Genomic DNA, 14,520 nt, shown 5'->3' with positions numbered 1-14,520 from the left:
TTTGCAGGCGCTCTAACTTTTAGCGCTACAGAGGAATAGCGTACTTAAGGGATGCTTGCTGTCAAAACGCCCACCTGGTTGTTTCAATTACCTTTACCGTGGCGGTGGCTAGGAGAACCACCAACAGTCTTTTCTTGCTTTATGTTCAAAAATGAACAGAAAATAAATAACGAGAAATAGGCAGTGAGAAACAAGGAAAAATATTATAATAAGAAAGTAATAATTTCGTGCAAACCGTTTTGCGTGCAAACCTCAAGCGCAGTTTTTTGTCACTGCCAAAGACCTAGAAGTTAATGCCTTCATTTTCTTGTCACTGTTAACGAAAGGAGAAACAACAGTGATTTCGGCCTACAGGATTTAAATTCTTCTCAACCTCCTATTTTAACTTGCTCGCTTTTATGCAGCACATTTTATGCATGGGGTCCTTCCGGGAAACCCTAGATGCCTTGCAGAGCTTGTTTTCTGGAAGGCAGTCGGTACAATGCTGCTTTTTTGTGACTATACCGTTATGGAAAGGGCAGCAATAAAAATCTGATCGCTCCCTGAGTGGTATACCACACGAACATGTTCTCTAAGTTTCACTAAAGAACAAGGGAGAGAGAGAAAAGAATGCATGGTAAGGCAGGGAGGTTACCCAGAGGCAGTTCCGGTTGCCTACCCTGCACGGGGGGAAGGGTGAAGGGGGATAAAAAGAGTAAGAGAGCGGAAGGCGGAGATAGAAAGAAATAGAGACGAGCACGGCTAGATCGCGTACACTACTGAGCGATAGGGTTCGGCGTTCTTACAGCTAACGAACAACAGTGCAAAGCTGATATATACGTGCTTTTTCTGCCGGCCCCCATTTTTATATATTGACTGTCGGAGACAGCACAATTTTGTCCTTCATCTCAATTTCTCGATGAAGCAGCCATGGCTTCTACGAGAAACCTAAATGCCTAGGTTATTGAAAAAGAACTTTATTAAGCTAATTACCTTTCTAATTATTTAATATTAGTAAAGCGGCTGGCCTATGGCAAGCTGCACTAACGAAATTAAAAGCTGCGCTAGCGTGGGCTGCGCGTTCACAAAAATTATCTTGCACTATAATTGTTAACAGGAGAAAATTTCAGCCAATCCGGACGCTGAACATATTAGCGATGCTAACAATCAAATGGGGAAGCGCACATACGAACATAAGGTCCCGTTATTTGCCCCCCTGATATTTACTTTCCCATTTCGCTCACACACATACAAAAAAACACAAGAAAAACACCGAAGCACGTGCGTTTCCCCATTGCTTCTGCTGTCCCGAGTAGTGTGTTCCGTGCTGTCCTGGAAGTTGGCCAAGTTGAGATGGAAGCGAGAACGTCACGTTGAGACAAACAGCGTTTCACTTTGCATTTACGTAATAAGTATATTGGCCAACAAGCGTATGGTCCGTCGGCTCCATACACGTTCTGCCCTAGAGTTTGACCTGTGATTAGCACTTCCCTCAGCAGAGGCATCTCTCACGCGATAGGGATGACATGGTAGCACGGAGCGCCTGTGGGACCAAGTTTTTTTTTGTTTTTGTTGTTGTAGCAACAACGAACATAATTTCTTTTTTAACTGTAGGTGAACAGAACGCAATAAAAATACTCCTGTCAATCTATAAATCTTGTGCATCTGCCGAGTGTCGTACCGCTGATAAAAGAACGCGATTTCTGTCGTTCCCTCAACCTGTTCGTTTTTAGCTTTAGATTTCTCTCTCCGTTTCTCCCCAACATTGGCTATCAATGTGGAACTTTGCTTAGGAATGAACTAGGAGAAGAGAAACTGAGGTTCCCGATTTTTAGTAATTCTGTACTTAGAATAAAGCCGCGAATGAAGCGTTGTGGTGTCCATTTGTTTTTCTACTCTTTCTTCTACAAACCAAAGTGAAAAAAACTGTAAATAAGCTGTAAACGCAAGCGCAACCATAACCGTAACTGACTTGAGCGTCCGTCCCCATCATGTCGCTGTCATAACCTGTCCATCAACATTTTCGACTGCTGTTAACGCCTTAATTTTGTAGACCCCGGCCCTTATGAAACACCCTAAAAGGGGTCTTTAAGGAAAATAAACTGATGTGATATACCACTTGTTAAAGAGTCAAGAAGTAGCTGGCGCCGAATTTACGTGCTATCATCTCTTTCTATCACGTCAATAAAAAAGAAACATGTAGCCAGGCGAGTATACAGGGAACTTACTGTTGTTTCTATGCAAAATGTAGAAACGATACGGAAAATGAAAAGGAAAACAGATGAAAAGGCAACTTGCCGCCCCTGGAAGCCGAACCCATTACCTTCCATTACGCTTGCAATGCTCTGCCGATTGAGCAACGATTGATTGTTGGATATATGAGGGAGCGTTGTGGAGGAGAAAGCAGAAGTTTGCTTTCCATGTTTTGTTCTGCATGCTTAACAGCGCGAAACATCCTCAGTTACACAATATTTTTAGTCAAAGTCATTGAATTTCTTCGTGAATTCGCGAATTTAGATTAGCACTCGTCCTTCTTGGGCGAAACACACAGGTAAAGCGGGTGTTGGTGTCACTAATTCTAATGGAATGAGAGCACGCACAATATACGCGTATTGCGCTTGTGCCGATGCTACAAGTGACATAACAATGAGTTTGAATACACTAAGGATGCATGAGCTGCGTCATGTGTGGGGAGGAGCTCTTGAGCAGCATGCTCTAATTACGCAGAAAACTGTTGGTAATTTACTTATATGCCCCATATTGAACGTGCATCCGTGCAACTACCTCATATTCTCACATTTGGGGAAAAGAAACACCCGCACAGTCTCTCTGTATTATGACTGCTGCTGTTTCCCTAGATTTTATATTCCTGACAGATAAAAAAAATCCCTCTGACCTTGCCTATCACAGCGCATCATTATGTGGGCGGGTACTTCGCGTGATTACACAATTAGCAACCACATAAAAAAAAACAGAATCAATATGTGCCGCGGTATTTCCGGCCCGCGTTCCTGCCCTTTTTCGTGGTAGTTGCATATAGATACTCGATTGTCATTAGGGCCGTTTCTCTTTGCACTTCTTGCAAGTCGTGGCAAAAAAACTGCATAATAATGTCTCCCGGCAGCCCCTCTCTTCGCTCCAGTCACAGCTTTCTCCTCTTATACACTTCAAGGAAAAGAGGGACCATCTGGTCTCCTTTCCCACCTGCTCATGACACCTCGAAACGCATTTGCATCTGGCTTTCGCTTGGAGGACTTGGGAAGACGCACCATGCGTGCGATACGTAGGAATAGCTCTCTAGATATCTTATTTTGCATCTGGTGCAACGGCGTGAGTTGTTTTTTTCCTGAAGCCGTCAACTTCGAAGGAAGGGTGATCATTACGCGCAGCGTTTTGCACGCCTCGTCAAGGCGGAAGCAAGCGATCAGGCTTCGCATGTTCCTTCGTGGGAACATTTTCTTGCGCAGAGGTTCCAAAGTATGCAAAACGTTCTCATGTCATTAACCCTGCGCTAGTAAACAAGCTAAGAGACAAGTAAATGAGGCATGTGCTCGTCGACGTTGCCCTGGCTGGATCAATATCTCGGTTGCATTTTTATTTTCTCTGCCTATGCAACTTGCACAACGAGGCCTTACGAGGTTTAACCCTACCATCGAATTCCCATACAAGGTGGAAAGAAAATCTGATATACTCAGAATGCGTGAGCTATATTTTTAATACGGCGAGGTTAATGAATGATGCGGCCGAAATTGCCGAAAGTTACCTAGCAAATATAATTGCTTCACTATAACGACGAAGAAGAGAGGAAATGTCCAGATAATATTGTCCTCCTGCTTATTGCTTAAAACATGTGGCTTCTGCATATATGGTAGCTAAACTTATAGCAAGGTCTTCCATTTCCAGGTGTAGTGCCGATGTGTATTTTTTTTTTTTTTTTTGTAGTGGACTGGAATGTATTTCAATGTGTCCATCGAAATGTATGAGTAGGGTTGCTTATACGTCACTATATTGTGTGTACTTGAAAATCGCTTTTCAAATGCGAAGAATGTATGTGAGACGCTCTTCTGTTACTTGCATCCCTAGTCCACATTGTATTATGTACGTATCCTTCATTGCTTCTCTCAGTTTTCCTGCCAGGCTAAATACCTCGTTGCTTTGGTGTCGCGCAATGTTTACCATGTATTTGCCATTACGTGAATCCTCTTGAGAACCAGGCATTTGTGTGCAAGGTGAACTTGCATTTTACTGTAAAAGCTAACGGAATAATTCTGCATGAACGTTGAACCCATCTCTTGTTTTGGTAGGTATACGTTTCCTAAACGTATGAACTCCGCAGGGCGCTAAATTGCCTTCTTAGCGCTTGCGTGTAGATAGTTTTGGATATTAGTCATTTTATCTCTCGTTTAATCACATTAAATAAATAGGACGTTACACTACAGTAACGTCGGCAACAGCGCCTGCGTTGCGCACTTAGGCGCTTGTGAGCTGAAGAGGAACCCGAAACAAGTCCTTCACTCTGCACTATTCATTGCGAGAACAGTGCATCGCGTTTACTTTGTTGTTTTAACACTGCCCCCTTTTTTTTTTGAGGTTGCACTGTGACCCCACGATGGAGCCACAAAACGTCGCCTTGTCGTGTGTATGCGTTCAATTGTGTGTTGAACATGAGGCGCCGTGTGCAGAGATTAATTTTGAGGAATTCCGTGAAACACGGCACTAGTTCTTGCTTTAGCCTTCACTTTCGCTCTACTGCCAAGCCAGAGTTCATTTATTCAGGGTACAGTTGAGGTGACAGGAACTTCAATGACCGCTTTCAAGTTTCTAACTTCATAAATACATGTTCAATCCTTCCTCAACGTTACATCCTGAAGAATCACATATTTGGATGCTCTCCTCTTTTGCTTCACATGGGAACCAGCATTATATCACTGAAACCGCAATACACCGTACTTTGTTTAACTTCAATTCAGCACCGCTCATTCAGTACTCAATAGATTCTCAAGCAGATAGGTGAAGCACCCATTACTTGTGTGAAGCCATCGCCTGGAAGTACGCTGTGTAGGGTGTGCAACTGCGTTTCTCCGGTACCTCGTTGTCCCCGGTGCATTTCTCAACTTATTTCGCTATAGTATTGAGACTGGAAAAGACTAAGTCCCGTGTTCGAGTATTGTACACTTGTGTTGCTTGTGTTCGAATTCCGCATCGAAAGTTTTCTTGCAGCCGCGAAGATAGCTGCAAATCTTAAAAGCAATGCCACAATGTAGACCTTAGCAGCCGTGCTAAACGACGCTATTTGTTACTTTGACATGTGCATGCATAACTGAAGCTTCAAAGCAGACGCAGTCGCCGTTTTACTGGCGCCACTTAACCCCGCGCACGCGCGGCAAACCTCATCTGCGGCCGCAATGATTAGAGAAAGTGATGTATGTACATGTCGCGGTCGTTTCATGGTGATGTAGTGTCTTTTTATGACTCTTCCTTATGAGGGCGATAAAAAAGCTTTCCCGGCGCAACGGACCAGCGTGCTGTATGTCGTTGTGACGCTGGCTTTGGCGAACAATAAGCGGTTTTAACGGAGGTCGTACTATGTGTTGTTCGAGTCTGCCACGTGACGGGGAAAAAACATGTGGTGAATTGTGAGCCAGTAAAAGCAGTGCCTAGCGTGGAAGAAACGGTTCCTAAGGCGCCGCTCTTGCGATGTATTTTAGTGCTGTTCGTTGCCGCACATGTCTCCAGAGAGAGTATTTTTACGATGACGAGCTTACGCATGTACATTTAAATGCGTCCTTATTGCACATCCTTGTCCAAACTTGCCTTAGAGAAGCACGTGCGCATGCACACGCAACCGTAAACTTATTCCGAACAAAGCCTGCTGAAGTTCCTCAAAGTATTCATTCCTCTTTCGCGAGTCATGCAGCCTTCGTATTCACGAGAGTGCCTCGCACTAGAAACGTTCCCAATATCACATACTGGCCAATCGCGATGACGGAGACATAAGAACAATTAGGCGAAGCTGTAGGCGACAAAGGGAACGCTTCCGCGAAAGAAAACTCTTATTAACTACCGTTCACTTTAGTATCGCCGCTGTTATTCTAATACAGTCATACCGCTAAAAGGCTGCTAATTTTATATTCGTTTAACGAGGGTCACTTGATTTGGTAAAGCTATTAGGTTGGGAAGCCTTACGAGTGAGGAATAACGGCGAATATCTCAATGGCCTTCGGTCTGCAGATAACATTGTCACGTTCAGCAACACCGGGAAGGAATCGCTGCACACGACTGAGGACCTTAACAGAGAAAGGCCAACAGGAGGGTTGAAGATTACTCTGCCGAAGAACAAGGATTTATCATCGCTAGCTAACCTCTAGAGGCTGTGCAGGATTGCAGTTATCTAGGTCAGTTAGATACAGGGGACACTGATCATGAGAAGGAAACTTACAGTAGAATAAAAATGGGTTGAAGTGCATAAGGCAGGCATTACCGAATTCTGACTGGAAGCTTACCACTGTCGTGGAAATGAAGAGTGCGCAATCATTGTACTGTGCCGGTGATAACGTATGTCACAGAAACTGGGCGGATAACGAAGATCCAGTACAAGTTAGGGACCATGCAAAGAGCGATGAAACACAAAAAAAGTCGCAGTTTCGCTCGAAAAGCGAAGCATCGATAGCGATAGCCAATTAGTGGACAGTTATACGAAGTAAGGATAGTAGTTTTACAGGCTGAATTAACTTGGAAACATTCACTTACTGAGTTACGAAGCATAGTGTCAGCTAACATGAACGCATCACACTCGATGACCGCGGCCCCTCGCTGTCAAAACGCAGGCGCGAGCGAATGCGGCAGCTGCAGCGAGCTTTCTGACCTTCGTGCTGCCTATCGCTTCAACGCGAAACAGTGGCGAGAAAACAGCACGCAGAAAGGTATGAGCCGTCTGCAGGTCGCTTCCTGCAGGTCGCTCCAGATCGCACTCTCCAGAGCACGCTTTTGCTCACGGATTAGAAGCCGATCCTCCTACCGCCTCCCCCCGATCCCGCGTTGCCTCCCCACTTTCCTCCGTGTCGCGCGCGAGGTTGAGCCGTGATCGTCAGTTCCCCTTGCTACCTTAATACACTTTAATGTCGCGTGCAAAATATGTTTCGCTTTTGAGGGCAGACGTTTGGGGGCTGTGTACTGCCTATAGTGTTTTCGTTCTCCTTTCGTTATATTGTGCGTCAGATGTTTATATTGTGGAAAATTTCTGAGTGTAATAATGGCACAATGAGAAAAAGAAATACTTCTTGGAATGTATGGCTTACTTCGAGGATTTCACCCCCAAAATACTTCGCTGACTCTATTTTTCCCTGTTTTGTGCAAAATGAATTGTAATAAATGAAATTCAAGCCAATGCTGCTGCTAGTCTTAAAGCTGTGTCTATTCAACACGGAAATACTGTAGTTACAAAGCTGTTGTCTAGCCTTAGCTCGGACAAGGGACCAAGTGCCGATGAAACTGTGTAAAAAAAAGGCCGCTGACGACAAAAGTAAGAGAAAGGCAGGCGAACGTCATATCCTTATCACCCTTTCAAAACAACTCATCTTGATCATGATGGTGTCCATTTTTCTTAGCATTATACACCGACCTTCTTGTGGCCCACCTTACGTACGTCAAATATCGCGACTTGCGTCTTTGAAAGATATGTATGACGAATAAAAATTCAACTTCTACTGTGCAATGATGCCGAGGCTTTGTTAAGCACTCTGTATACCACAATAATGTAATAACAAAGATGTAAATACGAAGGAGACATACTTGGCCAGAAAACTATCATAATTTTTAATGTTCATTGCATTTTACAAAAGAAATCGTTGTCCATTCTGTCCAGTTGCACATTGCACCCAGAGTGACTCCGTAAAGAGATAAATAATTAACTGCAATGACGAAAATGGCTCAGCGACCCACGGGATCAAGCAATCACCGTTTGAGTGTCAATAATTAGGCAAATTGACAAAAGTTATTCATTATTCAAAACGTACTGGCCGAACTCAATATTGTCACGTGGTAGTGACGTGAGTGAAGTACACGTGTCAATATCAAAAAGATAATACACATGGAGGGCTAAAATTTTCATGCGGACCCGGTAAGGCAGGCGGCTGATAGCAGGGGAAGTTTACCGCTAAATATGCAGCATGGTTAAAACCGTGAGTTAAATTTCTGTTTTGGTATACACGCCGTGTTTGTCATTGCCACTGCTGTACAGCGGTCGTCGTCGTCTTTGTCGTCTGGTGCCAATGCCGCAGGAGTTTAGTGGTCAAGACAAAGTGAAAGCCAAGGGTATTGCTCTATCACAAATCCCGTAGCACCTCGACGCACGAGGCAAATAGATTGATGTCACCTGTTTCGGATAAGCACCTCCTAATAAATGCACTATCCTGACTACATTTTCACGATGTTCCTATTGAAGAGTAGAGGGGTACTTTCATCTCAGTCTAAAGCGACAACTGATAACAGCGCCTATCTCACGTGCCCCTTTTCTGTGCCCCGTTATTTGCGCTGTTTGCTAAGGTGTGTGTTCGCACCAACAAGCCCGGCTAGCCACTATTCTTAAGTTGATTGTAAAGGGAGTTGTGCTTGAAAACGATAGCTGCAAGTCTTTGGGTTCTTTTCCGCAAGCCGAACATTCCACACGACCAATTCTCTCGAGCGTTAAGTGGAAAAAGAAAATTCCTGAAAGTGAGAAAATCGTGACTATAGGGAACGAAAACATATGGCGTCAATAGATCAAGATCACGAAACTATATACATCACGTGCGAGGCCATTGCGAATGCACTCATAAAAACTTCCGGCTCGGACAGCAATCACACCGTACGCTTTCTCCAACTCCTTTCAGAGGGACGTGCATCTTTTTGTGGAAACAAATGGGACTTCGAGCACCTCGGAAGGAAAAAAAATAGATGGACGCTGAGGAGATAAGAAATGCGGGTAGGGGGGCGAGTCATTTTGGTAGCCGCTGGCTGAGCAAAGGGCAGCCGTTGTGCTCCGTACGCTATCACAGAGGAGGACGCTAAGGGAACTGGGATAAGCTGGACAAAATAAGCAACCACAAAAGAAAGTTGGCCTTGCAAAATGTGTTGATTGAGAAAGCCTGGAAAGATGCGCTTTCTATTCTCGGATCCATTCATTTGAGCCCATTGGTGTTCGCTTTGGTTGCAGAGGGAAGCGGAAGAACTATTCGTCTCGTGTCACTCGAAAAGTTTGCGCGCAGCGTCCTCTAGAACACCACTCACGCCAAGGAGGTATACACAACCAAGAAAAGGTAGATACAGGCGTCCTTGAATTTCCTGCCAGGCGGGTAGTTTAGGTTACACTGGGTATACTCTTAGAAAGTTTCAAAACGTTACTCAGCTGCAAAGCTGGCTAGGCATGAACACGTAACAGTCAACGTGTAGAAAATACAACCCTGTCGACCCAGGTAAGGCAAGTTAGGTTTACGCTTCAGAAGAGTGACTTGAAAATTAAACAGTGAAATTAGGCTGCAATAAGTAGCGTCTCTGTAGAGTTGATCAATAAGTATGCCGGGGAATATCCTTGCACTTGATTCAGGCTTAGTTAAATTCTCGTTTGGCATATTTTGATGTCGACAATTTAAATCCCTACAGCTTCTTTACCGTTTTGTCTCACGTTCTAGTTCATTCACACATAATGTTATCAAACATCCAATTCAAGGAGAAATTAATTCGCAGTCCCGCACTAATGATGAAGCATTGATTAGGATAGCAAATCATTAGAAAACTACATAAAGCTAGCGTCGAACTTTTCTTGTTTTGTCTTTTTTTTTGGTCGCGTAAATTGCAGTAAAGCATTCTCTTACCAATTACGTAAACAAAAAAAAAGACATGGTGTCATGCACTCGCACTTAAAGATGAACAGGTCTCACTCGATGACCGTGGACGCTCGCTGTAAGAACGATGCATTTTTGAAGAGTGCCCGCAGTGGCAAGCGAGTGCCACGTGCTGCCTCTTATCTTCGCCTCCAAGATTTTGAGATTGCGCTATCTCCAACATGAGTCATACGAGAATACAGCGCTCACGAAACTGGCATGTCATCTTGTTCGCTAGAAATGTGTACCGGCGTGTTGCCATCACGATAGGACACGCAGGGCCTTATCTTGGTACCGTGTGCAGTGCCATGTGCAGCAACGGCCCCGCTAGAAGAGACGCGACCCAACCTTGCCTGCCTTAGCGCGAACGTGCAGACGGCGCGCATCAAGTGACAATCCTTCAAGGCTCTCACGCTTGCCTTTGCAATTACAGCCTACGACGCAGTTGAAGGCAATAGGATATTAGAGCACTTGAACTACATACGGAGCATCACGGCGACGGCGACGGCGGATGTTCACCTGGATTGTCTCTATAATTGCTGGCGCGATAAAGTTCGTTTGCGAGTGCAAGCAAACAGTAGGTTCCTATCAAACTGCTGAAACATGCCGTTGCTGATCAAGTCTTAGCTTTTCAATTGTTTTACCACCAACAGCACAGTGTTATAGGACATGTAGTAACAAGGTTAGCATAAACATGCTGTATTCATGGAGGATTGTTTGCTTTTTCTCCGATGGGCGCGGAGGGTGTGGTTGTTGCTTACAGTGTGGTTCCTGGAGAAGTACAAACACACTCGTTTATAGTTGGGGATATCTCGTCCAGCTTTATTATTGTTTCCGAAACTAGTTTTGCGAGGGTATCAGCAGCGTCATCAAATGCTGCTGCCGCCTCAAAACTTGACATGCTATGCCCAGGGAGAAAAATCGAAGTACCCTTCGGGTTTAATTGCTTCGTGTAGCCTGGATCCGACTGGACTCATACTCCGAAGCTGCAATCGGGAATGAAATGCACAAAGCTGATGCATAAGCAGCCGTGTTACTTAGAGTACATGTAAAGGTTATCTATTTCAGTGTTTATGAAGATGATAAACACGAGCAGAATTTGCATAGCCTCGTTCGCGTTTGCACTGTTTAAAGCCTGGAAGTCAGGTACGGTGTAATAACGTTAAGAAGCTGCCGATTTGCTGCGTGAGAAGGTCCAGCCTCCGACATCGGGTAGCAACAATTTTCAAGGCCATAGTCCAACCGCAGAATTTCGCATAGTTTCCTAGATAATATACTAAAGCGAAATGTTGCGATGTCTACGGGAGCTGAAAGTGTGGCGGTAAAGCTGCGAATCAATGACTGGTGTAATACAGCGACCGACGTTTTTCCTTGGACGACTAAAGAAAATTTGGCAGCATGTTGCACTCCTGTACCACGTGAAGACGAAAGCCTGCTGCAAGCGTGGTAATGCATTAAGTTACACGATTGGAGGGGTCAGAGTTCTTGCAAGAAATAACGAGCCGCCGTGGGAAGTAAACGCACGGCGCTGTAGGTCAACCTCCTCAGAGACACGTGCGAGGACATAATGTTCTACCTAAAGGTCCTTTCTTTCTTCGCTCTGCTTTCTTGCTCTTCTTTCTTTCTTATTTCTTTCTCTCATTCTTTGTTTCGTCCCTGCTTTCGTTCTTTCTTTCTTTCGGTTGTTCTTTCATAATCAGCCATTGCATCATTGCTTGCTTGCTTACGGGGTATGAGCCATTGGTGATGATGTTTCTTGTCTCACTGACTTTTTGCACCACTCAACTAGTCGTCGCTTTTTTTTAGGGTATGAGCCATCGCAACGAGCCACTTAAGAGGAAGCTTTAGCTCAAGTGCTCCTATCTAAATACATGTAAAAGGAGAATTCGTTTTTCTCGGCAACCACTGCACCAAATTTGACGAGGCTTGTTGCATTTAAAAGACAAACTTAAAATGTAGTGACTGTTGGTTTCGAATTTTTGAGTTAGATTGTCAATTTTTTGTTAAAAATTGGCAAAAATCGAAAATTTTCAAAAAACGAAACTATCAAGTTTACAACTCTGTAACTTAACCACTAAAAATGATAATACAATTCTGTGAATTGCATCTAATAGTACATCTAAAGCGGACAAAATTGATATGTTACACATGAATGTAAAAAAATTTAATAATACAGAAATACAACTTTTGCAAAGCCGTTGTAACCAACGTAACAAATTCACGTAAGATGTAAAATGACATATTGAATTTGTCCGCTTTGAATGATCTAATGGATGCCGTTTACAGTACCGCGATATCTGTTCTTGATGCAGAGCTATGAATTTATAAACTTCGTGCTTCTATTTTTTTTCAAACGGTCAAATATTTGAAAATCGTTTTAAGAAAATTCAAGCCCTAAATCTAAATTCCGCTCCCAACAGTCACTAGAATTTAACTTTCTCTTTCAAATGCGACAAATTTCATCAAAATCGGTCCAGGGGTTATCTCATAAAAACGTTTTTGCGTTTTACATGTATTTGAATAGGCCGCGTCGGAGTTGGGCCCGAGCTAAAGCTTCCTCTTAAGAGGAAACTTCAGCTCGGGTGCTCCTATCTAAATACATGTAAAAGGAGAACTCGTTTTTTCCAGCAACCATTGCACCATATTTGACGAGGCTTGTCGCACTTCAAAAAAAATTGTAAGATCTGGTGACTGCTGGTTTTGAATTTTTGATTTAGGTCGTTAAGGCTTCATTATAAATTGGCGAAAAGCACATATTTCAGAAAACGAAGCCGTCTAGTTTACAACTCTGTAACTCAGCAATGACAAATGATATTAGCATTATGTTAATTGGGCCTGATAGTACATCTAAAGCGGACAAATACTGATATGGTACGCATGCATCTAAAAAAATTATTCATACGTAAATACAAGTCTTGAAGAACACTTCTACACAACTGAACCAATTGGGCAAGATATAAATTGACATATCCAATTTGCCTGCTTTGAAGGACCGAATGCGTGCCGTTTACTGAACCGCGATGTCTGTTGATGCAAAGCTATTAAGTTGTAAACTTGGTGCTTCTATTTTCTTTTCGAAGTCTCAAATATTTGGAAATTCCTTCATACAATTAAAGCTCTAAATCGAAATTCCGCTTCTAACAGCCACTAGAATTCAAGTTGCTCTTTTAAATGCACGAAATTTCAGTAAAGTCGTTTCATGGGCTATGTCAAAAAAGCGTTTCTCTGTTTCGCATGTCTCTAAATTGGCCACGTTGGAGTTGGGCCCGAGCTAAAGCTTCCTCTTAAAAAGCTTTAGCTCGGGTGCTCCTATCTAAATACATGTAAAAGGAGAATTCGTTTTCTCGGCAACCAATGCACCGAATTTGGCGAGGTTTGTTGCATGTAAAAGACAGACTTAAGATCTAGTGACTGGTTGTTTCGAATTTTCGATTTATGTCCTCATTATTTTATTTAAAAATGGCCAAAATAGAAAATTTTCAAAAAACGAAACTTTCAAGTTTACAACTCTGTAACTCAGTAACCAAAACTGATAAAACAGTTCTGTAAATTGAATCTAAGAGTGCATCTAAAGCGGACAAAATTGATATGTTACTGGTGAACCTAAAAAAAGCCTAATAATATGGAAATGCAGCTTTTGCAGAACCCTTGTAAACAACGAAACAAATTCACGTAATATGTAAAATGACATATTGAATTTGTTCGCTTTGAATGATCTAATGGATGCCGTTCACAGAACCGCGATATCAGTTCTTTATGCAGAGTTATAAATTTGTAAAACTTGTGATTCTATTTTTGTCACACGGTCAAATATTTGAAAATCTTTTTAAGAAAATTGAAGCCCTATATCAAAATTCCGTTTCAACAGTCACTATAATTTAAGTTTCTGTTTCAAATGCAACAAATTTCATTAAAATCGGTCTAGGGGTTATCTGATGAAAACGTTTTTGCGTTTTACATGCATTCGAATAGGCCGCGTCGGAGTTATGCCCGAGCTAAAGCTTCCTCTTAAGGCTTTCGCATTAAAGAAGAAAAGAACGGAATTGGGGCAACCGCCACTTTTGTTCGTGCTCGAATATCGCAGCAACATTTCATTTTGTTGTCCGGATTGTTAAACATCAGAATTCGCTTTGTAACTTGTCGGATTTGCCAAGGTGGGAAAATGCAATCTTGCCTTTGCTGGTGACCTTGGCCGTGATGTGGAAAACGTGGCGGTTGTGGCGTAACGGGCTCGCTTCCGGCGTCTGACGTTCGGCAAAACATGTCCTTTGAGATTGCTTTCCGTTCACTGAGTATTGCGACGTGCGCACCAATAGGGCGCAGACTAAGCAACTCCGTAAGGTGGCTTATTAGCTAAGACAGCCGCTTGTGAGAACTCCTTCGCAGATCTGTGCGACTTGAAATGTTGTTCGATGTTCGTTGGTAACTTGACAGCTGCCTTCAGGTCGTAAAGATAGTAATCAATAATATCGTAAATGATAAGGGTATGATGCACTATATTACGAGAACACACTAAACAAAACAAAAAGCAAAGCTTGCTGACAACGTAGTTTGCTTCATTGACTCGACAGGCATAGCTTTTCTTCAAAAATGATTAATTTCATCTAGGACACCTTCTGCGACATTTCGCCTGTTGTTACTGCTGTAAAACTCACTCTCTTCTGCGCCACTTCGGCTCCAA

The sequence above is a fragment of the Dermacentor variabilis genome, chromosome 8 (genome assembly GCF_050947875.1).
Source record: "Dermacentor variabilis isolate Ectoservices chromosome 8, ASM5094787v1, whole genome shotgun sequence".
Classification (NCBI taxonomy): Eukaryota; Metazoa; Arthropoda; class Arachnida; order Ixodida; family Ixodidae; genus Dermacentor; species Dermacentor variabilis.
Note: the sequence above shows the minus strand (reverse complement) of the source record.